We start from the raw sequence: 18,521 nt of genomic DNA, 5'->3' as shown, positions 1-18,521 counted from the left end.
GCATCACGTAACAACAAACTGTCACATGTCACCTTCACCTGCTCCACCTCAGCAGGAGGATGGGACAGTGAGCTGGGAGCTCTGGGGACTGCTGGGACAAGTTTGATGAGTTCTATTTGTGTTGCTAAACCCCAGCAGTGACTGGTTCTCCTGAGCTCATGAGACGTGTGATGGTTAAACGCCACATGATAAGCGATCAATGGAATGACAGATTGAGGGTAGGGCTTGAGAAGTAGCACATAGACCAGGTTTGTCAACTGCTTCCAAGCTACCCAGTGCCCCTTGTGGGAAGGACCACCTGTTTGAGAATCACAGAATGCTTTGGGCTAGAGGGGACCTTAAAGACCATCTAATTCCAACATGCCTGCCACGGGCAGGGACAACTTCCATTAGGCCAAATTGCTCAAAGCCCCATCCAACCTGGCCTAAAGCACTTCCTGGGATGGGGGAATTCACAACTGCTCTGTGCCAGGACCCCATCACCCTCACAGTGAAGAATTTCTTCCTAACATCTTACTTAAATCTCCTGTTGTGATTTAAAGCAGGCATGGGTCAGCACACACCATGACAGCCCTAGGTGGTCCATGATGATGACTTTAGTAGGAATCCTGCCTGGAGTCCTGCCTAGTTTTGCTGCACACCATATCACTGGCCTCCCACACCCACCACGCAGGAAGTCCCACTGATCACTGCCCCACATCCCACCACATCACACAGCTCAATTCAAAGCCATTTAGGACCTGGCTCTGAAGACACTGCAAGTACCCCCAACACACCTGCTGCTGAAATTCTCCCTGAATTTCAGCCATCATTTATGTACACTAATTAGTACCATTTGAAACCCTTGAGAAAAGCATGGATAAATACTAAGAAACTACTTAATGCCCCAAAGCCTAAAACATCTTGGCTTTAGCTAGTTTATGCTGTATCATAGTATCCAACTTGCAGCCCAGGGCACAAAAATAGCTTCCAATGATATTATCACTTAGTTCTAATGGGCTAAATTCAGCCCTGAGGGGTTGTAGAAATTAACCGGGTTTGGCCCAACATGTAGTTAATGAGGATGGTCTACTTCAAACCCATAAGGTACCACATTCTGCCACTACAGATTGGCTGGGAATAACTCACCTCTTTAGAGACACTGTATTCACTTGCAGCCCTGGCTATGTTTGCTCTAAATAGAGGCAGCAAAAATAGACATCAAAAACAAAAACATTTCTTTCAGACTCCAAATGCCTCTGGCTCTGATTTTGATCTTGCATGCAGTAGAAGCTCAAGTGAGTGGAGAGGTTTATTTCTCATTTGTGTCAGTAAAAATGAAATGGGCCCACTGTGTTTAACACTGCTTGAGGATGCAGAACATTTAAGCCAGTATCTAACTTAGAAATTGTTAATCTTGGTTCAAAAAGGCTTACCTGTACTTCTTCCAGTCTCCTCCTATGGATAATCTCTTTGCATCTTTTGATTTGTGCACCCACTTAGTTTCTAACTTCCCCTGCCCATACAGCCAGGTTCACCTTGGTAGAAGTCCCTTCTCAGGAGCTTCAGAATCAAACTCATCCAACATCACATTTCTAGTTCTGCACAGCCCTGTCCTCATCTCTACAGAGCTTTTTCATCTAGCCAGACCAATAAGTGTTTACCTGTTAGAAGAGTTGCAGAAGCATGTTTTCTTGGAATCTGCACTGCTGCTCCCTCCTTTTTCATCTCAGCCCCTAGCCTGAACTTGACCTTTAAGCCTTTGCTGCTGTTTGTTTGTTTTGAAACAGGGCACAACCACAAAGGCTCAAAATATACCCTCAATTCCTCTATCCCAACTCTCTATCATGCCTTGTATTTTCCACAAACACTCCAAAAAAATCAGAATGCTCCAGAAAGAACTAAACTTTCAACTCAAGTGATGCCAGGTATTCCAAACAGTCTTGTCATTTTTAATGTGGATGATTTGTGTAAGAAATCTCCCACTTTCCCTCTCCCTCTTAAATCTTATCCCAGCTGCTCTTAGCTGAAGAGGAAACTGAGGAGAGATCTCCCCTTTATGTCTGTTTTGGTTTCCTCTTGGAGTGGAGTAAATTTGACCAGGGGACATTTTATGGTCCAGAAGTCAATTGCCATGGTCCAGATGTGTCAGAGTCCTCCAGCCTCCAGAAGAGGGTGACTCCATCCCGACTGCCTATGGGGAAAGATCCCTCAACCATGTGAACTTCTAAACACCAGCTGGATACTGTTTGGGACAGGTCTAGGTTGTCCCAGGGATAATTCTAACAAAAGAAAGCAAATTTTAGGGGCTCATAATTATTTCACTGTTGTAGATGTATGCTTTAAAACCATCTGTACATAATGGAAAACCATACTGGATCTCTTTTTTTTTTCCTGGATTACTTACTTTTTATCTTATGAGTTGTTCTCCTTTCCCCAGAAAAAAGAGAAGTGTTTACTGCTGTTGAAGGCTGTGCTGCAGAGGAGCACATCCACCTCTTTCCTTTGGGATAAGACTATGATTTCATTCTTACAGCTCATAAACTCAACTCCCCAGACTTGCTGACTTTCAGCAGGACAGACAAGGGTGGGACTTGGGACTGTGAGTGTGGGCTCACGTAGATTACAGCTTTGGAGATGAGGACTTTCCAAGAAGGAGAAAGAACTCAGTGCCCACCTCCCTTCCAACACAAAGGCTCCACTTTGTTCTTCCCTGATACAGACAGCACCTCCCAACACCACTCCACGTTCCTGCAAAGATGAATGGGGTGATAACCAATTTATTATGTTTGGTCTTTTACCACATCCCAACACAAGTCCATTAATTACTTTGGCTCACAGAAAATAAAGAGCTGATTTGAGATTTTCATCTACTTAGTCATTTGTTAACTTCTGATAAAATTGAGCTTTGTCTTCTTATCTCTCTTTGCCAAACAAAGAGGCCAAGGCCAGCAAGTGAACCTCATCTTTCACACTACCCTTCTGATTCAATCAGTCACATATTGTAGTTGATCATTAAATTTTTTAGATAACAACTTGCCTTCTATTCTAGGACATAAAAAATGTTTGGTGCACTAACCAGCTAATGGGAAGGAGGAGGAAATGCAAAGCTCCACTGATATCACATCTTTGTTATCAATTTATTTGGTGTAAAACTGGCAGTAATTTCACAATTTATTTGGTTCCTAACCAGATGGAATAGCTTGTCTCTCTGGAATGAAAAGTCTTTATTCTCAATATACATCCATTATACCTCATTCCCAGGGACCATTCTAATACAAAAATTTCTCAATAAACAAATGCCACCGTCTTATCTTTTATCATTGTGATTTCTGAATCCTCAAAGCTAGTCTTTCTTCAGAGAGTTGTGACAGCACTTACCACATCTCACAACTCATGTTTAAGGTCTAGCCCTTACTCATGGATGCTCTGTGTTTCTTGGGAACTTCCTCTAAAATTCAGACATCATCAGGTCCATTTTTTCTGGCAAATGCATCTGCTCACATCTGTCAGGCCTCTCATTTGGGGGATATTGGGACTTTCTTGGGAACAAGATGACACCTCTAGCCTACACTCTTTGAAGTCACAATTCCTAATTTGTCACATCTAAGGGAAAACGGAAATCTTGAAAATTTTGAAAATCAACTTTAGAAACTTCACCATCCGTTCTGAAAAATCTCAGCTTTGGGCTGACGCCCTAAACAGTAGAAAGACTTCATTTGGCGGCAGTCGATAAAATTTTGCTCTCATTTCCAACAGTGTAATTTTGCAGCAGTAGATTTAATTATTCCCTGCAAACGTGTCCTTTGGATAAGGGTAGGTTTACACCTGTGTAACAGATCATGAACTCCCTCCCAAAGCCTTGGCACCACGTGTGTTTATGGCATTGTGCACACAGCAAGCAGTCACCCTGCAAGACAGGAAGGCGACTCCGGAGAGCGAGTCGTTGCCAGCAGCAAAGAACTGGTTGGTTAAAAGGGTGGTTAATGTTCTGACATACTGAGTGGTTAACAACACGTCAAGTGGCTGTTGAGAGAATGCTCATATTTACTCAGAGGTCAATTATTCACTCATAAATTTATTGGTTTAATTTCCTTGTAGTCTATTTCCTCTATTACATATTCATAGTCATCTTCTCATAAGTTCTCCTCCTACAGCTACTAATTATCCTCTATGTTCACCACACACCCTTTTGTGCCATATAGATGGGGAATATTAATTTCTGTAGAGCAGAGATTTATTTTTTTTTTTAATTAAAGCAACGTTCTTTAGAAATAAATGCAACAACCATCAATTAAATTCAACAAATAAGGAAAAGTCATTACACAAAAATGCCAATCAAAATGCTGAGCTGAAATCCAAATGACATCAATTACACTTCTGTTTTTCCAAAATGCTGATTTAATCAATGCAAAGTCCACAGGGTTTCAGTAAGGGAACCATTCTCACACATTACTTTTTAGTTCTCTGGAAGATGCAGCTGCCAGCTCTGTACCTGGAACAATTAAAAGTCATCTCAGCTGCTTGGAGAAAAGGTGTGCAAGGTCTGCTCCATGCTCTGGGTGTCTGAGAAATCAGCACAGGACACATCTCACACGCTGCATGGTATCTTCACTCCTCTGTGTGAACAAGAGCAGGTACAAATAACTGAAGTATTTGAAATATTTCACTGAAAATAAGGGCTCATATTCTCTGGGGACTCTGAACTATCTGCTTCTACAGGAGACAATCAGGTGTCACTCCTTTTTCAGTGAGATCTTCCAAGATACTCGAGCCTTTTAAGGTCTGCAAGGGAGTCTTTCTGCATCAACATTTCTCTGCTGTGTTTAACCAAAGCAGTAAAGAGGGAAGAACATGGTCACCAGGAAACTAGAACTAGATTAAGAACAGTAGTCTAGAGGGTCTTAAAAAATTTAAGGAAACAGGGTAAGAAACTTGCAACTCTGTAACTGGTTATCATCGAGTATTTGTTTAATACAGCTCCATGCTACATAGGACTGAGCAGTTTCACGCGGTCATTTAAATTACAGTTACACAGAACAACAAAAAAACCATAACACGCGTCTTGCCAATTGCGTTTGGCCCCGAGTTAGAAGAACTTCTGCAGTCGAGGAGCCTCTTGGTCCAGAGGCTGGGCTGTGTCCTGGAGCTATCTCATAGATCTGTTTTCCAGAATTGCGGCCAGACGCACACAACTCCCATTAAAGTAATTGATTGCTCTGTGAGCTTAATACTTCAGTATCCCGGGATCTATAGATTACAGCACAACGCGCTGCGCCGGAACGTACGGCAAACTGCACCGAAGTCAGCTGGCACTGGCTAAGCAAAGACCAAAGAAAAGATGTTTATCAGAGTCCAGGAAGAGGCACGAGGGATATGTTAGAAGCCAGTAGCCAGCTGTGCTGAGTTTAACCTGTCTACGATATTTCTGTGAGGGCTGCAAGCAGAAAATCCCATCCCATTATCTCCAGAGAGGAAAGAGGGATCGTGAAGAGAGAAGGGTGAATTATTAAAGGATAGGCCAAGTATGACTGAGAGCTTATTAAAAAGGGAGGAGGATGGGTAAGCGGAGAAACAGCTTGCTAGGCTGGTTCTATTAAAATCTAAGGCCAGATCCTCTGTGTAAATTAGCATAGCTCCATTGACTCGGGTCGACCGGCTGACTTCTCTGGCTTTATGGCAGTTTACCAGCTGACATTTTAGCCCATTAACTTGAAGCATTGCATGTTTTCCTGGGAGCTTGGTCTTTGTTCTGTCCCCCACTCCTTTTTTTTTTCTGCCAGAACTGACAAAATTCTTCAGCTGAAACATCTGAGGAATGACATCTCATCAAAGATGGACGTTTCCATGGAAATATCTGTTTCGGATGAAATTTTTTGAGTCTTTCACAGATAAAATATAAATAACTGGTTGGACAAGTTTTCAATAAATCAAAATAGAAACTTTTTCTGGAGAAACTGAAATGTTGTTTGGGTTGCATTTTTCCTCTGTTTTCTCAAATAAAGAACATACAATGCCTGAAGAAAAGAAATGGCCAAAATGAAAATTTGCTGAAAAACTTCCAAGAGGAGGAGAAACTCTGTATTGGGTTATTCCCCCACAGATGCCTACATTTATACCCCTGAGGGCAGAAAGAGATGATGAAGACCTGACGCAGTGAATGCAAGGCAGAGGAGGGAGAGAGAGATAAGCACTCCTGGTTTTTCTCTGGATGAGAGCCTTTTCTTTTTTCTCTCTCTTTTCCCTGCTTCTTCCCTTCCCACTCCTTGCAGCTAGTGCATCAAAATGTAATCTGGTGGAAAAAAACCCAGAGCAAGCTCTGCCTCCCCTGCAGCAGACGTTGCTGATGGAGAGATCCTCTGACATGGATCCGGAGGGTTTTTTCTTCCTCATTTTGAACCCTAATTCACCCACACAAAGGGACCAACATTTAATCATATGGGGAAATACATTCCATGGGTGAAACCAGTGGGGCTGTTTCCCAAAATATGATCCCAAGGAAGAAGAACTGGTTATGGAAGATTATGCCCTGAAAACCATTTTAAAAAATGAATATGTAAAATAAAATAAAGAGCTCTGTTCAAACACATAGAGGAGTCTGACCACAATGCAAGTTGGTAACTACATCCCTGAGAGTCTCATGGGGAGTTTCATCCCAAGGATATTAGAGGAGTGTATTGAGCATCCTGGACATATCATTCCACATCTGCTGGATGGATCCCATACCCCAAAACAGCAGTGGGGAACCACTCCTGGGGGTCTTAACCTGACAGTGGCAGTGACAGCCAAGGCTGTGATTCACAATGCCAAGAGATTAGTGGAGATACAAGACTCACTTAAATATTTCCATGGCTTTACCTTACATCAACTGCCCAGAAAACTCTCCATTAATGAAATCATAGAGTTATAGAATCATCCTGGGTCTTATCTCTTATACTAGGGGGCAGGGGTGATCAGGGGACACAGGGAAGTTACAGCTAATGGGACAGGGGAAAGGGAAAAGGTTTTCAGGTAGGGCCTAACATTACATAGACTGAGGGTGAGTTTTACCCTTGGGATATACCAAGATTTTTAGCTGCACTACGACACATGGCTTTACCTTACATCAACTGCCCAGAAAGCTCTCCATTAATGAAATCATAGAGTTATAGAATCATAGAGTGGTTTGGGTGGGAAGGGATCTTAATGACCATCTTATTCCAACCCCCTGCCATAGGCAGGGACACCTTAAATGAGACCAGTCCAACCTGGCCTCAAATACTGATGGGGGAGTGATGGGGAGTCCACAACTCTGGGCAACCTGTGCCAGGGCCTCACCACCCTCACAGGGGAGAATTTCTTCCTGATATTTAATCTAAACCTGCTCTCTTTGAGTTTAAAACCACTTCCCCTTGCCCCATCACTATCTGCACATGTGAAAAATGTTCCAACTTAATCAATCCCTGGTTCTGGAAATGAAGTACCAGCTTCTCTGGCACAGTTCAGAACACCAAAAAAATTAAGACGCCTCCTACAAGTGGGGAAGAGAGTTTGAGCTGCCAGCTGCCTTGAACATTTGTAGAGGAATACTTGGGCACTGGGTTGCAAATACACTGCTATTCACTTTCCAGCAGCCTGGAGTGTGTTTAGCAATATACAAGAGAGAACTGCTGCTGGTGTGAAACACCAACCAGAACAGGGCCTAATCCTACTCATGGATGAATATGGCCATGCCAATTTACTGTTGTGCATGAGGTCCTATAAAGAATATGTCACTTGACTTACTTTCCCCACATAAATTAAAAAAAGATAAGTTTAAATCAGTGCTTAGCTTTAGGCAGCATTTAGCTGTTGACCAGCATGGAAAAGACATGTAGATTTGTCATCACTGCCAAAGTGGTTTTCTACAGCAAGTGTTAATGCAAAATGAGAGAAGAACTACTTATTTTGGTGCAGGCAAACTTCAGCATTTTCTGTGAGCCTGTTGGGTGAGGTCAGCCAGATTAAAAAAAAAAAAAAAAAAAAAAAAAAAAAAGTTTGCTAAACTATAAATGCAATTAAAACCAAAGACGGTGCACTGGGGGTAGGTGTTATTCAGAGTGTTTGAGGGGGTGCCAGAATCTGGCTCTGAATAGTTTTGATTAACAAACCTGGGTCTGAATTGCTGGAGAACTGTTCATTTCGTTAAGCCATTATTCATGGCCTGTGACTGGTCATAAGTAATGTTCTGCATCCTGATGAGAGGATTGAAGCTTTCGCTGGCATGATGAATGCCTGACAGCAGATAATGAATAGTGTACTTCCCTCACAATTCACAAGTGCTCCGGGGTTTCTGAATTGTAAACTACCAGGCCAACTCACTGAACAAGTACATTGAAATAACATTCCCAAAAGCAGCAGGATTTCAGCTCTTTCTCTATGGGGTAGAGTTTAATTTCCTTAAATCAAAGCAGTATAGGTCAAGCAGGTGTCCTAAGAGCTGCCTGTTGGTTTTGTCTCAGTCCCAGGGACCTTGCAAATACAACCCAACCCTTGAACCACAAATCCCTCCTCAGGGTGAGAGCTCGGGGCTCCCCACCAGGTCAAAACCCAACTCTCCCAAGAAGTACCATCCCTCCATGACTCTACCAGTCCCACTTGTAGCTGGAGCTGTTTAAATACTTGCAAACAACAGCCCACATGGTCACAAAAATAGCAGCCAATGGAAGCCCAAGTAATTCATTTATCAGCATATTGGCCAACGGACTGTCTTAATTATTTAACTATTCTGGTAAAAGCTAATGCATAAAGAACCTGAACAGTGTGTGGATCTTGCACAGGGCCTTCAGCCAAGGGGAAGATTCACTCTGTTCAAAGTCTCCCCTGCATGTAAATGGGATGGAGAATGTTCCTTCTTCATGGAGCTGAGGGATGACTGGCCTGGGACAAAACATTGCAAGGGATGCTTGGACCAACACACTGCCATGCTGTTTTCCAGCTTTATCACAGCCTCCAAATACCAGTCTGACTTGTACCCAGACAAAAATATATCCCTAACTGAACACAACACAAGTATGCAAGGAAAATATTTTGTTTACTGACCCAAGGGGAAGTGAAATGTAGGATGGCTGTCCTGTGAAGCCTGGAGAAAATCACCTGGGAACATCAAAATGCAGGTGCTGCAGCTGAACACTTGACAGACAGCCACGTGTGGAACACTTTACCCACAGCAGACAAGGGAAAAAATTGTTTGGCTTGAGATATTTGTACTTCACAGGCTGATCTCTCAACCAAGCTGAAGAAGCAATTAATTGAATTAACAGGGCATATCAGTCTCTGGAGCACTCAGCACTGTTTCCGTGACAGGCCTGCTGCCCACACATCTTCATCTGAGAGTGCTGCACCTCTTTGCCTCCACTCCAGCCACGTCTTTGCTGTGCATGACAGCCCTGGCACTCATTAAGTTGGTGGCTTGGGACAGGCTTTAGGTTGGGAATGGCTTCTGCGAGAATCTCAGTTCAGCGGGATCCTGCTGGGATGGCAAATCCAAAAATAAACAAGCAGAGGCTTCCCACTGACCCACTGACCCAGCATTGGTTATGTTTTCACACTTGGCACCTTTCTAACAAACGATTGCTGTGTGGTTGCATGAGGCGATCGTGCACGCTCCGTGAGCCCTTTGTGTCTGCTCACAGCGCTGAGCTCCCGCATCCCTCTGATCCACACCGGGCTTCTCTTCCTCCTGCCTAGGGGATAGCACCAGGAGTTATGGACACTGCCTGTCAGCCAGGAGGGGTACACAACCTGTCACACTACAGACCTTCCTGTGCCTTTACCAAGTTGATTTTCAAGCCCTTAAAGGGTAGCTTTAGCCTCAGACGGGAGGGGAAGCAGACTGGGTAGTCCCAACCCTGCCAGAAATTGCCTGTGTAATTGCAGTCAAATTACTCTTTCTATGCTTCAGTTTTCCACAGGAAATTATATTTCCTTTGACACTTAAAACTGTAGATTTTTATGCTGTGGGTCACTTCCTACTACTTTTTGTACAGAACTCAGCACAATGAAGCTAGTTTTGACAGGATTACTGAATTATCTTGATCTCACAATAAAATATTTTTATTAAGCTCGATTTCATCCTGGTCATCCCACATCAGTGCTTCTTTCTGATGCTTAGACACTTCTGTTATTTGCAGATATTTATCAGGGAACATTTTTCATGGCCTTTTTACTGGAATAGAAATCCTACAGTGAAAAGTGGAGGATATAGCTCCAAACTATCGGTGGATGGCCAGTGCCTCTGGCTTTGGGAATCACCAGAAACGAGACAAGCAGCAGCACCTGTGTTGCTTTACATATTCAGGAAAGCAAAGTTATATGGAGCCCCTGGTGCATTCAAAACTGGATTCTTTTTTATTACACAGGCAGCAAAAGAAACAACTGTAGAAGTCAAAAATACTATTTCTAAGGACAGCCACAGAACTAATTTAAATAATCTCTGTTTTTCCAATATTTAAAACACCTTTTCCCAACAATGGTCACCAGGTTTCTTTGCAGCTCTCCAGCAACTGGGTGCTGAAGACTACCCTACACTTGAAATTCTGAGGGGAAAGACACTAGGATTGAAATGTCAAGAGTTGTTAGTAGCTTTTCTTTCAAGGATTTCCTATTTCCTCCTCTTTCTGTAGTCCATTTTCCTTTCCTCTGCCTTACCATCTCCTCCATTTACACTTTTCCCTCATAGCTTGTGTACAGAATTCACAGATGCCTTTCATAAATCTGTCCTCTTTCCTTCACTCAAACCTCCCCACTTTGACTCTGATTTCTCCACTTCCAGCCACACAGACCACACCACATCATGAAAAATGCTCTTTCACATTCCTGACACTCTCAGGTTCCACTAGCAGCCACGTGAATGAAATTTCAATTAGACAAATGGTGCGAGTGGAAGCATCATAGCTCCAAAGGCTTCAAAGAGTGCCTGTGGTTTCCATGCCAGCATTTTTTGTGGTAGTCACTCACTGCTAGTAGGGTCTAGTATCAGCCTTAACCAACCAAGCCACTTCACTTTCCACAGCCAGCCCATAATTAAAAATGGTCAGTAGACTCTCGATGATGATGCAATGAGGTGTTCTCAGGTGCTTCTCTAGGCATGAGACCAAAAGCCAAGTTACCATTTATGCAATTTGAAATGAAAGGCACGGAATTAGGCAGTGACTAGAATTTCTCATTGCAATTCTTAATCGTTTTGACTTTATTTTCCCAACAGTCAGCAGGTTTCTCCTGTGAGGAGTCCTTTAAAAAATAAATTAGATGGCTACTTACCATGACTATCAGTTGACTCAGATGACAGTACATTGCACTTACAAGACCTTTCGTGTTCCTCACTCCTTCTTTTCTGTTTCTCAATTAGGCCAGATTCTACTGCCTTTATTCATACTATTGCCTTTTTTCCATAGCTCACACTAATGATTTCAGCAGTGACTCCTGGAATAAATTACTGCTCCCGTGTGCCAAGATGACCTGAAGACCTTGCCGAGGGCTGTTTCAGGCCTTCGTCAGGACTTTCTTATCCTGTTTCATCCTCCACAAAGCCAGGACTTTCTCACAGCTCATCAGCTGGTTCCCTCAGAATTGGCAAATACCTTCCCAAGTTTGCTGTGCCTCATGAGAAACCACACCTGTGTCACTAACGTGGCATGTATGGACCATTGCTCTTATTAACTCAGCAACCCCATCATGGACCTATCACTAAGAAGGTATTTTTTGTCCTGTTTTATATGTGACAATGGTAAATGCCTCACTGAATCAGGTATTACATGAACATTTCCCACATTTGGGAGATAAAACACAAGCTTTTAAAAATGGGTACCAGCAGTTGCAATGAGAACGCTGAACATTTGGAAGCATTTAAAAATATGAACCTCTAAGATTTATCAAAGCATCATGGACCCATCCTATTTCCCTCCAGTGGAAGTCCAGCCAATCCCTTTAAAGTGCTGTGAAATCCTCACTGGAGATGGTGCACAGGGTAGAGCTTAATTATGGAGCCTCTTGCAAATCAGCTGGCAACTATGTAAGCATAAATCATAGAGCAAAATCAATTGCTTCCGAATCATGTCTCAGAAAGAATTACCAAGAGCATGCACAGAGTGAAATCCCCAAAAGATAGGGAATGCCAGAGCTATGATCATGACCTAGTCTGGAAAGGACAAGCTGCTACACTTGATGCTACGTAGCCTCAGGGGAATGTGCAGTAACTGGTTACCCCAGTGCCCTATAAAATCTACTCTCAGGCTTTCCATGGCTGCTATTAATAGGAGTTATAAACAGCCACGGAACCATAACACGAGATTAGCTGTTGGTATATCTGTTTCACAGATAAACTCTCTGACAACCAGTGAAACTGAAATGGAAACCAAGCCTCTACAGTATTGGCAGGAATGCTGCAGCAGGATACTGGAGAACAGAGTGCTCACAATGGGTAACCAGATAAGGGCAAAGCCACCTTTTATCCTGTTCCACTCTTGTGCTCAAGTGAAACAGCAGAACAATCAGAAGTGAAGCCCTGCTACTGTTGACATGTCCCACCTCTCATCACTCACCAACATCAAAAGGTTGCAGAATCATGGAATGGTTCAGGCTGGAAGGGATCTTTAAAAGTCACCTAGTCCAGCCCCCCTGCCATGCACAGGAGTATCTTCAACCAGATCAGGTTTCTCAGAGCCCCATCCAATCTGACCTTAAATGTTTCCAGGGATGGGGCATCCACCACCTCTGTGTAGCATGAATATGGTCTAAGGCTGCAGACAAACAGGTAGTTGCACTACTTGAAATTGTTTATGCCTCCCAAATGGTTGTGTTTTGGCCCTGTGCTATTGTTTCTGGAGTTTGAAAGATTCAGAGTAAACCCTGATCTCATCTAGGATGAATTCTTTGGGCTAAAGAACTCAACCTGTTTCCTTCAGTCACCTGGGTTTGACTGAGAGAGAGCTTTGTTACAAATGTTTCTGCCAGCTGATTCCCAGCAGCAACTCCCCTCCAGCTCTAAGAGGCTGAGGAGAGCACCTTAGGGCAGCAGGAGACTATTTAAGCTTGACCAGATGAAGTACAAGATGCAGTGAGAACAGGAATAGGACACTTCACCAGACTTTTGACAAGGCAGGAACATTATTTGGTTTGCTTGCCAAAAAAAAAAAAAATATAAATAAATAAATAAAAAAGAGCAGGCTGACTTGCAGAGGTGTAGCATTTGCAGTTAGGTAGAACTGGATGTGTCACTTGCAGGTCACCTGGTGATGAGCCCTCAGAGCCTTCCAGCTGTGGGTCACCAGCTGAATTCAACCCAGAACCGAAATTACAGCCAGGCATTTTAATTATACGTTTGCTTCCCTCTGGGTAGAACAATTTCCAGGCATTGCTTCTCCTGGGGGTGTCTGACATCTGGCACAGTCAGGCTTCATCTTGGCTGAGTTCCTTAATCAAAGTTTCTGGATTAGGAGTCTGCAGAAATTTGGGATTAAACATAAATTGTTAATGTTAGTAAAAGACTCATTCACCTTGTCTTCAGCACTAATTTAGCCCAAGGTAAGGAACTACATTTTCTATCATGTGCACAGTAAAAATCCCAGGAGAATAAAAAACTCATGAGAACTCATAATTTCCAACATTATTTTTCCCTAAAAACCTTTATTAGGGAGAAAGAAGAGAGACAATTTCTGTTACAGTACTTGAAAGCCAGTTTCATGACTCTTTCTCAGATTGACAGTAATACTGATTCCACCCAAACAACTCAGCCTGAAACAGACAACTCATAATGTTAAAGTTCAGGACAGTTACAGTTGACTGAAAAAGGGACTCAGCATGGAAATTGTTGTACAACTTCTAAGTTATGACTTGCTGCCAGATCTGGAGATAAAACTAAAAGCAGCCATTTCTTCTGATTGATTTGGTTCTCTCTTATCCTTCTGTGAAATGACAATAGTAACATCTAAATCATAGCACTGCTTGGAGTTTTCTCATTTTTTTCCATGGGAATAAACGCATTGTATTCAAAGGCATGAAATCCTTGGGATTCACAGCACTCAGTGAAACCAAAAGTGATCAAACAAGCACTGGTTTAATAAATTCTGATATGCAGATTCCAACACATATTGCAACAGGGGATATGCTGAGTTTTACTCGGGTAAAAGCAGAGTCCCAGCACACTTAAAGCTCAACTGTTTTCTCATCAGAATCTCTTCTGCCATAGCAAATAGGTCACTGTGTGGAAATCACAGCCACATTTTAGTAGATTGAGTTAACTTTATGAATGCATCATAAAATGGGAACTTCATAACTTCCTATTGACATTGTTTTACTGTTGCAATTTACCATTCTAATGGCACTATTTAGGAAACAATGACTGAGCTGCAATGAGATAATTAAGGAATAATGTCCATTACTTCAAAGTATACAAAGCAGTAAACAGCTGCCAAAAGTGATTAATAGTCGAGGTGAAGTTAAGACATTTAATCAATCTAATAAACCATTTATTGCAAGAATATAGCCGCTTACACTAAGTATGAGACATTTATCTTATTGATACAAACTGCAGTATTTTCCTTTCTTTAGGATGTAATATCATGAGACCTTGATTGTTCTCCCATTAAAGTCAAGGATAAAACTCCCATTGTGGGCCCAGGGTCAAGACTTCACAGAGCTGATACCAATGAAAATAAATGCTTCCTTTTAATGTAGAACAGTTCTGCTAAAAACATCCCTCTCCTCCCCCCCCCCCCATTATAAAACATCCTGTGGCATTGAGAAAGGGGCACATTTTAGTAGCAAGGACAAATGTCAGAAGTCATGATGAAAACCTGGATCTCCTATTAGCTGGTGCTGCAATTCCCTGCTAAGTATTGTTTTGTCTGTACCTCCACCTCTGAACTGTGGCAGGGAGATGAAACCATTCCCTCGTTCCATGGGATTATTTAGGATTTAGCTCATGTAGCACACAAAGAAACATAGATAGAAGATACTGTACACACTTCAGAGTGCTCCTAAAGTAAAAACAGAAAGGATACAACATGGACTGCTCTTGATTCTGTAACATCCATCTCATAACAGGCACAGAAATGGGAGTGGTGGGGTGGGAGAGGCTGATCCCATGCCCAGGGGAAGGGACCCCTTTCTGAGGTTACAGCAGTGCTGCCAGGACAAGAACAGCTGTGCTTCCTCAGCTTCCTTCTGCTTCCCACTGCCCTGCAAGAATATGGACTTTCTACAGATCCTCGAGTGCTGCCAGTATCCTGCTTCTTTGCTCTCCACCTTAGGCTGGAGGGGTAGGAAGCTGCATGGCAGCAGCGAAGGGACAAGCATGGGGAGAGACAGCCCCTCCTGGCACATCCTCTCACCCTACTTCCCTCTTATGTATCACCACAGCAGTTCCCCCTCTAAACTGAAGCAATTACCAAATTCCTGATGAAGATGAACACACAGTGAGTGAGTGAGCTGTTGGACCAGAGTTTTACAACATGAGTTACAGAAACAATCCTACCAGCATCGAAATCACACAGACCACATTGGCTCCAGGTGAACACTGTATTTGTCAAGCCTTGCAAAACGTGCTTTTCATCTGACAAGTTGTTTCTGTCTCCTCATCCCTGCGTAGAAAAGAGGCATTGGAATGCGAGTTCTCCAACCACACATCACAATTTCCCTTTCCCTGCAAAGAAGTGGAAGGTGTTCTTAGTGCTGGCTGACTCCTGAACCTGCTCTGAAGCAATTCTTTTGTCTTAATGTTAGCAGGAAGCTTCTTTGGTTTTACCCAAATATAAATATTGATACAGAAACTCATACCAGATAATAACAGAGGTATGAATTTATTGTTTCAGCAAAAGCTCCTGTGCAAATTAACCCTCAGATAATTAAAAATGCCTGCAGTGCCTGGGCGGGTAAAAGATCAAGCACTTGCAGGGTTACAACATAACCAGCGCTGCGATAAAGCCGCATAATAGCTCAGAAGCAGCAGCTCCCAGCCTTCACAGGCAGCAGGGCTAATTCCAGCAGCCAACATGTACCAACTCCTGCTCCTCTGTGCCCGATCCAGCCTGTGAGGGATTGTTTGTAACTGCAGGACTTGTCTGGAGAAGCCAAAGCCAAGGAGCAGGTTGGAACTTGCACGGTTGGATACAATGCAAGCAGTGGCATCGCGCTCACTCCCCGTGCAAGTGTTTGTCATAAGAGTAGGACAGGAAAACCTAAAATACGAGTCCCAGAAACCTGCAATACAGGTATCTCTGCCTGTGCTGCTCTGTAGGGAGTGTTAGTTTTGGAGGCAGAAAGCACAGGTAGATTTGGAATGACTTTTTCTACGCTGGAAAAAACGCAGTGATTTGAAGGCTCACAGCAAAATGTTTAAATCTGTTGACTGCAGGAATGAAACAAGGCCCGTGAGCTCTTAAGTCATTTTCTCCAGAAACTGGATGTGGCACTGCTGCAGAACAGAAATTCCTCGAGGCTGGGCCCACAGCCTTCTTCCAGAGCGAGGAAGAGCTGTGACAAAAACAGATGCTTGAATTGCTGGAATTAAACACATTGGTCATTTCTACAAACCAGCCTGGAAAGGAATTGCAGAATCCCAGAGTGGCTGGGGTTGGAAGGCACCTTACAGATCATGAGGTTCCAACCCCCTGCCATGGGCAGGGACACCTTCCACTATCCCAGGTTACTCCAAGCCCCATCCAGCTGGCCTTGGACACTTCCAGGGACGGAGAGTCAATGGCAGGGTTTTGTTATTGTTAGGTAAAACTGTTCATAGATAAATTTATAAATATTTTGTTAATGCAAATGGTCAGTGGTTTCCTCTTTTAGTGCAAAAAGAAGGTAGTTGTAACCAATATTACTAAAATTCATGTTGCCTGGGTCTATGCTGGCTACAGAAGGATTTTCCCTATTTATTAATTTTAAAATACCTATCTTTAGTGCAGCAAGGTTACAATAGAGTCTTGAATAGACATTAAATTTTTATTTTTTTTTCTAGGAGGCAAAGGAGGTTACAATTCCTTATTTATGTTAAATACAGCACCATGCTTTTTTAAAGGTTTTCTCTTGGTTTTGTTATAAATGCAAAGGCAATTTCGGGTTATATAAAAGAGAAAATTTATTATCAAACAATAATAAATTCGAACAAAGAGAAAAAACCACAATAAAATAAGCAGCGCAGCGCTGGGTGGACAGGGTCTATACGCAAGGTATAGATGCTCCCAAATCCACGCCTGAGAGTCCTTTGGCCTGGGTTTTTATAGGAAGTTTGTGTCCCGAGGCCAAATTCCAAGCAGGCACCCTTTGCTAAGAGGTTCTTGATTGTTCGAAGAATAGATTTCCTGGCACTGGAGAATAGAGTCAATAGACGTTGGGCAGAGGCTCCTCATATGTAAAGAGGTCCAGGATGTCTTTTTGATATCATTTTGGTCCGGGCCTTTAGGGTGGAGTGGTGGCACCCATCCTGGAGCCGATGGCTATCTCGGCTGGCTCCTCTTCCTTTGTCTAGTTTCTCCATTTCTCTAGCACAGGTGGTCAGGGCGGAGATGCTCGGTTCGGCGATATCTCGTCCGGGCCCGTTCTTTTGTTTGTTCGATGGCCCGTGTCCTGCCCATTCTTTCTGGGCTGATGTGCCTGCTTGCGATTGTTATCTGGGTGCTTGGCTGCAATCTGTTGCTTTGGAAGAGAAATCCTGCCTCGACTTGGAGGAGGATTTCTCATTCCATATTTTTATCATTTACAATCACATATACTTTATTTAAACCTTTTCTTTCGAATTTTTATTCATCCAATTCTTTATTACAGTTTTACACTCTGGCAGTCCCACAAGAGCCATTATTTGGGGTGGGTTTCCCCATGTACTTTCCCCACCATCCAGCCCAAGGCCTTTGGCAGGTACCAAGGAGGGTGGGAGCAGGACAGGTACGCCACAGTTTATATCCTCATGCACCAGCAAACAGCAGCACTGGGAATTCCTGGAGAGCCAGACATGCCTTTTAGGAAAAGGACAGAGGGTATTAGCTCTGAGAGAAGCAGCCAGGCCTGCCATCGGTACCTTTGCAGTACAAGAGGGACATGGAGCTCCTGGGGTTGGTCCAGCAGAGGCTACAAGGAAGATTAATGGACTGGGGCATCTCTCTTATGGGGAGAAGCTGAAAGAGCTGGGGCTGTTCAGCCTTGAGAGGATACACTGAGAGGGGACCTCATCATTGTCTGTCAGCACCTGCTGGGGATGGGCTGAGAGCACAGACCCTGCTCTGTGGGATCCAGCAGTGCCACCAGAGGAACGGGCAGGAACTGATCCCAGGAAATTCCCCCTGGATCCCAGGAAATTCCTCCTTCTCTGGAGGAAGAACCTGTGCAGTGAGTGAGCCCTGAAGAGGTTGCCCAGAGAGGGTGTGGAGTCCCCCTCCCTGGGGATATTCCACAGCCACCTGGACACAATCCTGTGCCGTGTGCTCGGGATGGCCCTGCCGGAGCAGGGACGTGGGACCAATGACCCAATGTGGTCACATCCAAATGGAGTGAGTCTGAGATCTGAGCTATGCACTTGCCTCTGACAA

The 18,521-nt window shown here is 43.5% G+C and overlaps 2 long non-coding RNA genes across 3 annotated transcripts; one reads left to right on the top strand and one right to left on the bottom strand.

The window, feature by feature from the left end:
* Positions 1-53: 53 nt before the first annotated feature.
* On the top strand, positions 54-5,942 carry LOC111925539 (uncharacterized). 2 transcript variants are annotated; one of them, XR_002862282.2, is made up of 3 exons: positions 54-248; positions 4,443-4,616; positions 5,763-5,942. It is a non-coding gene; the product is annotated as an uncharacterized LOC111925539 (long non-coding RNA). The 2 variants fall into 2 exon arrangements; XR_015280016.1 differs by having other exon boundaries at positions 4,443-5,942.
* An 8,092-nt stretch (positions 5,943-14,034) lies between these two features.
* LOC111925538 (uncharacterized) lies at positions 14,035-17,027 on the bottom strand. Its single transcript, XR_002862281.2, has 2 exons — positions 15,000-17,027; positions 14,035-14,343 (listed from the first exon to the last, which is right to left on the bottom strand). It is a non-coding gene; the product is annotated as an uncharacterized LOC111925538 (long non-coding RNA).
* Positions 17,028-18,521: the final 1,494 nt, after the last annotated feature.

Source organism: Cyanistes caeruleus, chromosome 1 (assembly GCF_971803275.1).
Source record: "Cyanistes caeruleus chromosome 1, bCyaCae1.hap1.1, whole genome shotgun sequence".
NCBI lineage: Eukaryota > Metazoa > Chordata > Aves > Passeriformes > Paridae > Cyanistes > Cyanistes caeruleus.
Note: the sequence above shows the minus strand (reverse complement) of the source record. Positions and strands in the feature narration are given on the sequence as shown.